This window comes from Thalassophryne amazonica, chromosome 2 (assembly GCF_902500255.1).
Source record: "Thalassophryne amazonica chromosome 2, fThaAma1.1, whole genome shotgun sequence".
Classification (NCBI taxonomy): Eukaryota; Metazoa; Chordata; class Actinopteri; order Batrachoidiformes; family Batrachoididae; genus Thalassophryne; species Thalassophryne amazonica.
The window spans coordinates 4,875,454-4,886,716 of NC_047104.1; the positions used below are offsets into that span (position 1 = coordinate 4,875,454).

The 11,263-nt window shown below is 44.7% G+C and overlaps 1 pseudogene; it reads right to left on the minus strand.

Moving 5' to 3' along the window:
• The window catches only part of LOC117521826, a 136,224-nt pseudogene extending 133,457 nt beyond the window's left edge, over positions 1 to 2,767 (minus strand).
• Positions 2,768 to 11,263: the final 8,496 nt, after the last annotated feature.

Below are 11,263 nucleotides of genomic sequence, written 5' to 3' on the forward strand. Positions count from 1 at the left end.
TCTCGGTGTGTAACGGGGATAATCACAGACAGTCTCGGTGTGTAACAGGGATAATCACAGACACAGTCTCGGTGTGTAACGGGGATAATCACAGACACAGTTCCTCGGTGTGTACGGGGATAATCACCAGACAGTCTCGGTGTGTAACGGGGATAATCACAGACATCTCGGTGTGTAACGGGGATAATCACAGACAGTCTCGTGTGTAACGGGATAATCACAGACAGTCTCGGTGTGTACGGGGATAATCACAGACAGTCTCGGTGTGTAACGGGGATAATCACAGACAGTCTCGGTGTGTAAAGGGGATAACCACAGCAGTCTCGGTGTGTTAACGGGGATAACCACAGACAGTCTCGGTGTATAAACGGGGATAATCACAGACAGTCTCGGTGTTGTAACGGGGATAATCACAGACACAGTCTCGGTGTGTAACGGGGATAACCACAGACACAGTCTCGGTGTGTAACGGGGATAATCACAGACACAGTCTCGGTGTGTAACGGGGATAATCACAGACAGTTCTCGTGGTAACGGGGATAATCACAGACAGTCTCGGTGTGTAACGGGGATAATCACAGACAGTCTCGGTGTGTAACGGGGATAATCACAGACACAGTCTCGGTGTGTAACGGGGATAACCACAGACACAGACACAGTCTCGGTGTGTAACGGGGATAACCACAGACACAGTCTCGGTGTGTAACGGGGATAATCACAGACAGTCTCGGTGTGTAACGGGGATAACCACAGACAGTCTCGGTGTGTTATGAGGATAATCACAGACAGTCTCGGTGTGTAACGGGGATAACCACCAGACAGTCTCGGTGTGTAACGGGGATAATCACAGACAGTCTCGGTGTGTAACGGGGATAACCACAGACACAGTCTTGGTGTGTAACGGGGATAACCACAGACACAGTCTCGGTGTGTAACGGGGATAATCACAGACAGTCTCGGTGTGTAGCAGGGATAACCACAGACACAGTCTCGGTGTGTAAGGGGATAATCACAGACAGTCTCGGTGTGTGAACGGGATACACAGACAGTCTCGGTGTGTGTAACGTGGATAACCACAGACACAGTTCGTGTTAACGGGATAATCACAGACAGTCTCGATTTGTAACGGATAACCACAGACACAGTCGTGGTGTGTAACAGGGATAATCACAGACAGGCTCGGTGTGTAACGGGGATTACCACAACACAGTCTCGGTGGTGTACGGGGATACCACAACACAGTCCTCGGTGTGTAACGGGGATAATCACAGACAGTCCTCGGTGTGTACTGGGGATACTCACAGACAGTCTCGGTGTGTAACGGGGATAATCACAGACAGTCACAGTGTGTAATGGGGATAATCACAGAACAGTCCTCGGTGTGTAACGGGGATAATCACAGCAACACAGTCTCGGTGTGGTAACGGGGATAATCACAGACAGTCTCGGTGTGTAACGGGGGAATAATCACAGACAGTCTCGGTGTGTAACGGGGATAACCGCAGAAACAGTCTCGGTGTGTAACGGGGATAATCACAGACAGTCTCGGTGTGTAACGGGGATAATCACAGACAGTCTCGGTGTGTGACGGGGATAACCACAGACAGTCTCGGTGTGTAACGGGGATAACCACAGACAGTCTCGGTGTATAACGGGGATAATCACAGACAGTCTCGGTGTGTAACGGGGATAATCACAGACAGTCTCGGTGTGTAACGGGGATAATCACAGACAGTCTCGGTGTGTAACGGGGATAACCACAGACACAGTCTCGGTGTGTAACGGGGATAATCACAGACAGTCTCGGTGTGTAACGGGGATAATCACAGACAGTCTCGGTGTGTAACGGGGATAATCACAGACAGTCTCGGTGTGTAACGGGGATAATCACAGACAGTCTCGGTGTGTAACGGGGATAATCACAGACACAGTCTCGGTGTGTAACGGGGATAATCACAGACAGTCTCGGTGTGTAACGGGGATAACCACAGACAGTCTCGGTGTGTAACGGGGATAACCACAGACAGTCTCGGTGTGTAACGGGGATAATCACAGACAGTCTCGGTGTGTAACGGGGATAACCACAGACAGTCTCGGTGTGTAACGGGGATAACCACAGACACAGTCTCGGTGTGTAACGGGGATAATCACAGACAGTCTCGGTGTGTAACGGGGATAACCACAGACACAGTCTCGGTGTGTAACGGGGATAATCACAGACAGTCTCGGTGTGTAACGGGGATAACCACAGACACAGTCTCGGTGTGTAACGGGGATAACCACAGACACAGTCTCGGTGTGTAACGGGGATAATCAGACAGTCTCGGTGTGTAACGGGGATAATCACAGACAGTCTCGGTGTGTAACGGGGATAATCACAGACAGTCTCGGTGTGTAACGGGGATAATCACAGACAGTCTCGGTGTGTAACGGGGATAATCACAGACAGTCTCGGTGTGTAATGGGGATAATCACAGACACAGTCTCGGTGTGTAACGCGGATAATCACAGACCCGTTAGGCTCGTGCACACCGACCCACTCACCATCAACATAAACACGCTCGTGCAGCTTCTGGCGCTCGCAGCTTCCATGTCTTTGCCGCCGTGTTTGCGCACGAAACACAAGAAGTGGCGAGATTCTTGCGCAGTAAATCTCAAACCAAAACAACACCGCGCGACTTTGCGCAGAAACGTCCAGCATCGAGTGAAAGTGTGATGATTTCAGACTGCGCCTTACCTTCAGTTCCGCACTCTCCGCCATCTTGTATTTCTGTGCGCAGGCGCGGTGAGGTGTGGTCACATGACTGGGACGCGCAGAGAGCCGCGTGAACGCGGAAAGGAATTCAAGATGCGCGTTCACGAAAATCCGAACGTTTTGGCGGGAGATTTGATTTTGATTTGATTTGATTATTCGGACAGTAATGTGTACAAACACGCAACATGTAAATATGACTTAAAAAAAAAACAGAACAACACATGAAAGCATCAAGGCTTAGTTCCAGTGTGGTCTTTGAATCGAGAAGTGAACATCCGGTCGGGTTCTACCAGTCCAAAAACAGTCATTTAAAAAATGTTTATTTATCAACAATCTCGTTACAGGTTGATTAACTGATTAAGTTTATTTAGGCCCCTTAAACAAAAACTAAAAGCGACCAAACACAAAACACCAGAAAATTGACGCAGTTGATAATAACAGTAATAATAAATTATTACCACCATCATCATTCATTCATTTAATTCAGTTTATTTTATTTGTCACAACTATTCTGCCTCAGTGATGCTTCACGGAGTAAAACATACTTAACATGAGTTAATTTTATCTCATCCCGAGCTCTGCTGTGTACCGGAATGAGGCGCGTCCAAAGGACTTTACACAGATGGGACACGACATGTAGATCACTTTGGGCTTTACCTCACACACCTGTTGCAGGTCTTAGTTTTGTCTTTGGTACCTGATGTTGCCCTCACTCAGGACCAGGGGCACCAAAAAGGGGAGAATAAGGAGGATTCTCGGGGCCCATGACTGACAGGAGCCCAGTGAGGCCCCTAATACAAATATAACACTGACAAAATAATATGACACTCAGTTATAAACTTACAATCACACAGGTACTGGTAACACTAAATGTATTTGTTCTGGAACCATTTCTCAACACTCACCGCTGTGAATACTCGCGTCAAGCAACCCAGTCCAGTCAAAGATTCAAGCTTCTCTACTATGGAAACCACCTGGACAACTGAGAGCCTACACAGAAAAATATCCACGAACTGTAAATAATTTTGCTGCAAACCATGAAGAAAATGTCCCACAACACGTGAACGCAGGTCTCAGAAAACATAAGTTGCAAAATGTGAATATCATTCATGATATACATTTTCTTCCACTTTAAGTAGTTTATGGATTTCAGTTTACGGATCAATTACTTCAGGAAATCTTGATCACAAACCCTATCTCCACAATATATATTTCATCTTAGGTGCATGTCCACTGTGAGAGACATAATCTAAAAAAAACATCCAGAAATCACAATGTATGATTTTTTAAATAATTTATTAACACCTACCAACCAGCAAGAATTCTGTCTCTCACAGACCTGTTAATTTTTCTTTAAGAAGCCCTCTTATTCTGCACTCTTTACCTGTATTAATTGCACCTGTTTGAATTTGTTACCTGTATAAAAGACACCTGTTCACACACTCAATCAATCACACTCCAACCTGTCCACCATAGCCAAGACCAAAGAGCTGTCTAAGGACACCAGGGACAAAACTGTAGACCTGCACAAGGCTGGGATGGACTACAGCACAACAGGCAAGCAGCTTGGTAGAAGACAACAACTGTTATGATTATTTATTAGAAAGTGGAAGAAACACAAGATGACTGTCAATCTCCCTCGGTCTGGGATTCCATGCAAGATCTCACTTTGTGGGGTAAGGATGATTGTAAGAAAGCTCAGAACTACACAGGAGGACCTGGTCAATGACCTGAAGAGGACCAAAGTCACAAAGATTACATTAGTAACACATGATGCTGTCATGGTTTAAAATCCTGCAGGGCAGCAAGGTCCCCCTGCTCAAGCCAGCACATGTCCAGGCCCATTTGAAGTTCACCAGTGACCATCTGGATGATCCAGAGGAGGCATGGGAGAAGGTCATGTGGTCAAATGAGACCAGAATAGAGCTTTTTGGAATCAACTCCACTTACCATGTGACGTGGTCTTTCTTTTTGGTCGTCTCAGGATGTCTTCTTTAGATAACACAAAACTGATTGCAGGTGGTTTGCAAGAAAAGGACACAACACTTTAGAATAATTCAGCCTTAAGTAAGACAAAATGCACAGTTTTTACGTTTATTCAAGCCTCCAAAACAGAGCTTGTATAAACTGAGCCCTCTAGAGAGACTGAATATGTTCCAACCGCGCTCATCTATATATTGGAGACCCGTGGGCATGGCTCCTCCTTCGACTTTTTTATTTATTTCATTCCCAAGACATGGTTTTCTATTGGAAGCGTGCTCTGGTGAACCCTAAGCAGGTGTTAGGTCATTATTTCAATGTGACAAATGCTCCCATTAAAACTTGAAGGATTTACAACTGATTTTTTTAAAAAACACCATCTGCCACAGGTGCGGCGGGCCTGGCCTGCGGGCTCATTACTGCTGGGATATCAGCCAACTCTGCTGCCAACTTGGAAAGTACCTGACAGGCCGAGTGACTAATGGAGCCCTTATTAGGTTGAACACCTGTTAGTTCAACCAGAGGACATACAGTTCAGATCAGGACACTTGATAGTTCATCAGAGAATATACAGTTCAATTAAGGACCTAAAAATGCTTCTACAGTCCCTCCTCTGGGACTCGAAAGAGTCCCATTACATCAACTATACTCTTGGGCTGTTTACTGACAAGACATCCTCATTTATGCATTGCATTCAAAAATCACATCACTCAAATTACTGATAACCCTGGTGCGGATATGAATATAAGTGATACTTCACACAGTAAATATATTTAAGTGCAGGTGAACATACATACTAAGGCACACGGTGGTCAATTAGCTGGATTATATCAATGCAAGGTGACACTCAAACATCATTGAGTTTTGGTGTAAATCAAGGCACTTAAAATGGTTACAGCAAACTCTTAATCATGGCAAAGTAAAGGCATCACATTGGCATTTTGTGTAACCAATCATCTTCTGGCATCTATTGTCTCACTCAACCAGAGGCTCCAACCCATTATACTTGATTCTACATATTATTTTATTAAAGCTTTACACATCTATTATTTAAGCACATCAGGCAAACACTACGTTACCACTATTCAGCCAGCCAATCAAGAAACTATTCTAAGGTTAGTGCAGCTATGTGTTGTGTGGGCCGCCAGAAGAGGAGGTACTGCTGGCCCACCACCAGAGGGCGCCCTGCCTGAAGTGCGGGCTTCAGGCACGAGAGGGAGCTGCCGCCACAGACACAGCCGGGAGTGACAGCTGTTACTCATTACTTCCTGACAGCTGTCACTCATTCTTCATCATCTCACTCCATAAAACCCAGACGTCATCTCCACCTCATCGCCGAGATATCATACTTCATTGGAGCAGTACCAGATCCGACAGTCGGGGACGGTGATCACCTGGGAATTCGGGACTTGGCGGCTCCAGTATTCTCTGGGTTCGGTGGCGGCGGAAATCGTGTCGTTCCGGCTCTTCTCAGGACAGACGTCTTCTATCCTCGAGCCTGCCCACATGTCACCTTTGTGGATTGACTGTAATTATATTCTGAGATTGTCTGTATATTCGTTGTGCACATTTCACAACATTAAATTGTTACTTTTTGGCTCATCTATTGGCCGTTCATTTGCGCCCCCTGTTGGGGGTCCGTGTCACTACACTTTCACAACACTATGTCTAGCTTAATGATAAACACAATAAATGGTTTCCGTTCAGGTCCGTCCTTAAATGATTTGTCTTATCCAATTGTATAATGGTTTTCATTATAGGCCATTTCTCAACACATGTTTAGAGGATGAGAACGACCCCAAGAAAACTGCAGAAACTTTTCATCAGACATCCAGTGGAGGATGAGAGACAGGACAGGTCAGAGCTCAGAGAGCAAAAAAAAAAAAAAAAAAGCTTTGACGGGAGAAAGACGTGACAGTATATCACCCAGTTCTTTTACAGGCAAGGTGGGTCTGTGACAGAAAGTTCTAGAATATTAGTCTGTTGTCACTTTTTCCACGTTAGCTCATATTTCTGAAGAAAACTCTGGATTTCACTGTTTTATTTAGATAGTGAATGCAGGCACATGTTTAGCAAGCTGCTCTGTTCAAAAAATGACACATATTCCAAACACACATTGGGAGCAGCAGCACATCTGTCAGTCCTCCCTGACCCACCTGAACAACCCCTTCAGGAACCAGGTGACCAGCTGTGTGTTGACTTCATCGATTATTATGGAGAAAAAAAAATTAAAGAATAAAAAAAGTTTTCTGAAATTTAAAAAAAGCCTATAGTCTGTATTTATTCCAGAACAATTTTAATGGTTTAAAAAGCACCAGCTATCACTGAAGTATGATGTTTGGGACGCTCATCCCCCTGCTTTGCAGCAGGAACAGAGAACATTTCTAGTGCGTGCAGACTGGGTGACTGCTCTCAATCCAGTCAGAGAAATATTTACATCTTCTGGAAATCAGAAGATTAAATAGCAACAACCATACAGCCTCATATATGTATTTCTTCAGTCTAGAGTATCAGTCCTGCAGCAAATAATTGAATCTAAATGAATTTCATTATATTTGCAATGCTTCCCTACCAAGTAACTGTCAAATCATGTTTATCTTTTCACAAATATGGGAATGATAGTCAAAAATATCATTAAAATGTATACTTTTATGTAAAACAATGACAAAATTTTCCACTGGCCTAATGGCGGGGCCCGGTAAGATTTTTTTTTTTTTTCATGGAGCTCAAAATCCCTGGCGGTGCCCCTGCTCAGGACTCAAATTTCCTCTTTGACTCCTCTTTAACCACCGTGATGTTTGGTTGTGCTCGTCAGTTTCTCAGCCACCTTTGGTTCCATCTCCTGTTTGGATTCAGGGCTTCAGCACAGATGTTCCTGCACTACTGCATGTACTTGTGCATCTCTCGGTGTTCAGTGACCCAGCTGGCATCCTGCACCATGCCACCATGTGCTGGAGCATCCCAGTGTGGGCTCTTGATGCCCAGCCTAACCTGAGGTCTTCTTTGTGTGACAGCTGACCTCTGCCCGGATAGATCCGGTGCTCAGGGCCTGTTCTCGTGCTGCCATGGTCAAAGTCTCTCGTGGGGCAGACAGACAAAATGACATGTTTTATTTTGAAATGCACCAAATGTTGCACAGTCCCACACTTCTTTTCATGCTCTTGTCACGAAGAGAGTCACATTTTTGTGACGCATTTTTTAGTTTAGTATTTCTAACTCTACCCCTTCCCCCAACCATCTCTGTTCCCCCTAACAATACCAACAGATAAATATAACACAATATAACACAAACACCCTCAGCTGGATCAGCATGTCATCAATCAAAGAGTGTGTAGAAAGAATGTGACCTTTTGAGCCCTTAGTATTCTAAGGGTCAAAGTTAGCCATCTTTGAACTTGTCCAAGGTCTGTGTCCAAAGAATGTTCCCTGTGAATTTGAAGACTCTGGCAGTAACAGGACTGGACTTATGCTGAGCACGGACAGACGGACAGACAGACTTTTCTAGTTGAGGAGCCTCGAGTTTCCTGTCAAGCTTTGCCGTGACCACTAACGAGCCTCAGGGACGGACTCTCAGAGCTGCTGCCTTTGGTCTCTCTGAGCCTTTCTTTCACGTACGGCGTGTTCTACGTGGCAGCCTCACAAACTGGAGAGAACATCTTCCTGTCCACACCAAGGTGCACCACAAGGTGCTGTAAATGAGCAGTTTCTTCTTGAGGCAGCCTGGAATCCGGGACAGGTGGGAGGTGAAGATGAAGTTTTCATCTCAGTCTGAATTTAATACACCCTGGACTTTTTTTTTTTTTTAAGTGAAGGCATTAGTACACTGTGGCTTAGTGGTTAGCACTGCTGCCCCACCACAAGAAAGTTATCGGATCTTTTCCCGCCTGGTCCTTTCTGTGTGGAGTTGGAATGTTTTTGGCATGTTCCCTCTGGGTTCCCCCTCGGTTCCCCCGGCGTCCTGTCCAGGGTGAACCCTGCCTCTGGTCCAATGAGTACTGAAACAGACTCCAGACCCTTGACTGGACTAAGTGGACACACAAAATGAGTCTTGTCAGTTTGCAGCTCTCAGCATTAATGTATTAATGAAACTTTTTTGATATATATAAAAGATTAAAACTGCCCATTTTTATTCCACAAACAGAAGGTGAAGATAAGCGTCATTTTTGTTTTAAAAATAGACTTTTTAACTAAGGCGCTTTAATTAATTAATTTATTTTTTAAGATAAAGGTTGCTGTTGGCGTTCTTGAGCCAGTAGATGGCGCACTATCACCACAAAACATTTATTTTTGTTTCTTATTGAATAAATCTTCATGCAGTCACACGTTAATGACTCCAAAGAAACTAAATGTTTAAAAACGCATAAACACAAAAAAGTAGCTTGTTATAACGATGTTAAGAATATTTGTTTTTTGTGGTGAAGGTCTGTGATGACCGAAAGCAAAAACTGCCCTGCAGAAGTTTTAGGCACCTCAGAATTCAGATTAAAATGTAAAAAAAAAAAAAAAAAAAAATCATGAACCAAAAACATTAATTTTAACCAAAATGAAGGGACAGGGAGGGAATACGGCTGCAGGAAGCCTGCAGAGAAGAAACCACAGTCTGCACATCAGACGCTCAGCCACTATAAAAGATTTAAACCAAGAAGTAAATCAGGAACTCAGTCTGGGCGGGGGGGGCTGTCTGGACAGAGGTGATGCTGATATCTGCCGGAGGACAAAGGTCCAAGTCTTCATCAGGGTCCTGTTCTGAGACTTGGATGCGGGTGGTGAAGGCCGGGTGTTTGAGGTCTCTCTTGAGGATCCTTTTTTGTGATTAATGAGGAGTTAATGAGGGAGCGTCAGAGGATCACATCATCAGCCAACATCAATTACAACCTGAAGGACACACCCACCTGTCACCTGGCTGGGACAGACAGGAGACGAGGATGGACCACTACGCCAGGGGTGATTTCCAACTGGACGCCTGCACTGTTCTGCAGGGTGGTGGGCGGAGCCACACACACTCACAGACTGCCCCTGACTGAATATGACAGGGTCTTTTTTCTTTTTTTTAACCCTCTGGCAACGAGGTTTTGTTTTGTTGCAGGATATCTCAAAAGTACATAAAAGAGATTTCAATGAAATCCAGTGGAGAGGTCGACCATGGGTCCAGAAAGACATCTTTAAATTTGAGTGATGATCCAGATCAACGGGTGGAACAGGACTTTGACCTTTTACTCCTATTCCTTCAATCTTGAGACTGTCTTTGATAAATGGTTGCTTTGATTCTGATTACTGGATCAAAATAATCAGGATCAAGGAGCAGAACCTCATATTTTAACACTAAAGTTAGACCCTGGTTGGATCAACATTCTATGAGTGATACGGAACAAAGCCCAGAGGTACTTTGGTTCAGATCTGGATGCTTCTGATCTGTGGACAAGCTTATTTTTGTACAGGGGACTCCACTAGATCGGACTAAGGACTGGGGTTTGGTTTAATACTCAACTCAAAGTAGACTGTATGGCCATGAGGTGTGACATGGATGAAAGATAAGGACTAAAGGTCAGTGAGTAGGATCAAATATTAGGATCACAGGTCAGCAAACAATGGTTAAAGAAATCCAAGTTGAAGGTTCAGGCTCCATAGGTGTATTTTAGTCCTGATGCAGATCATGATCCAGATCTGGTGGACAAAAGTGTACTTTTGGACATGAGACTGCACTAGGGTGGACTAAGGGTCAGAATTTGGTTTGGTGTTCAACTCAAAGTAGACCGTAGACCCTGAGTTATGAGAAAGATCAAAGCTCAGTACTTTGGCCCAGATCCACATAATGCTGCAGATCTGCTGTGTGTGAGAGTATTTTTGGGCAGAGGAGGGTCTATTAGAGTGAACTACGATTGGAATCAGGTTTGGACTCGACTTAAATGAAAGTGGACGGTGGGTGGTGAGGTCGGCGCTCTCCCAGTTACCCTCAAATTAAAGCCGACAGTCTGCATTTGAACTGCGATTCATCAGTAGATTTCAGAACCGCTCACATAGGTGTCTCTGTCCAAACGATTCTGGATTTGACTGCACATTAAAACAAATTATTTCAAGTTGGGCTCCATTTTCAGGCCTTGTTAGCATCCAAATGGAGCCGTCGTTGCCATGGAGAGCAATTACAGAGAAAAATCAACACTGGCCGCGTGTCAGTATCTGGGTCACAATGAAGCACCCAGGGAGGAGAAGCATGTAATCAATATCTATTAGTCGTCCCATCAGGAGAATCAGATTTCAGCATGAGATCAGCCTGCTGCCCCGACTCCACGTCAAACACTATAAGTGCACATGTCCCGTGCTGATGTATCCGCCTAATGAAAGAGATCAAATAAATGGAGATGAAACATGATCCACTTCACCAGCGGGGGGCAGTAAAGCACAGCAGGAAGTAAGCAAGTGGCTTTTGCATTTTAATAAGATCGATATGGATACATACAGAATGCAAATATCAGTGAGTGCATCAGAAACCAGGACCAGGGTCACTCAGACCGACCCCGGGGCCTCAGG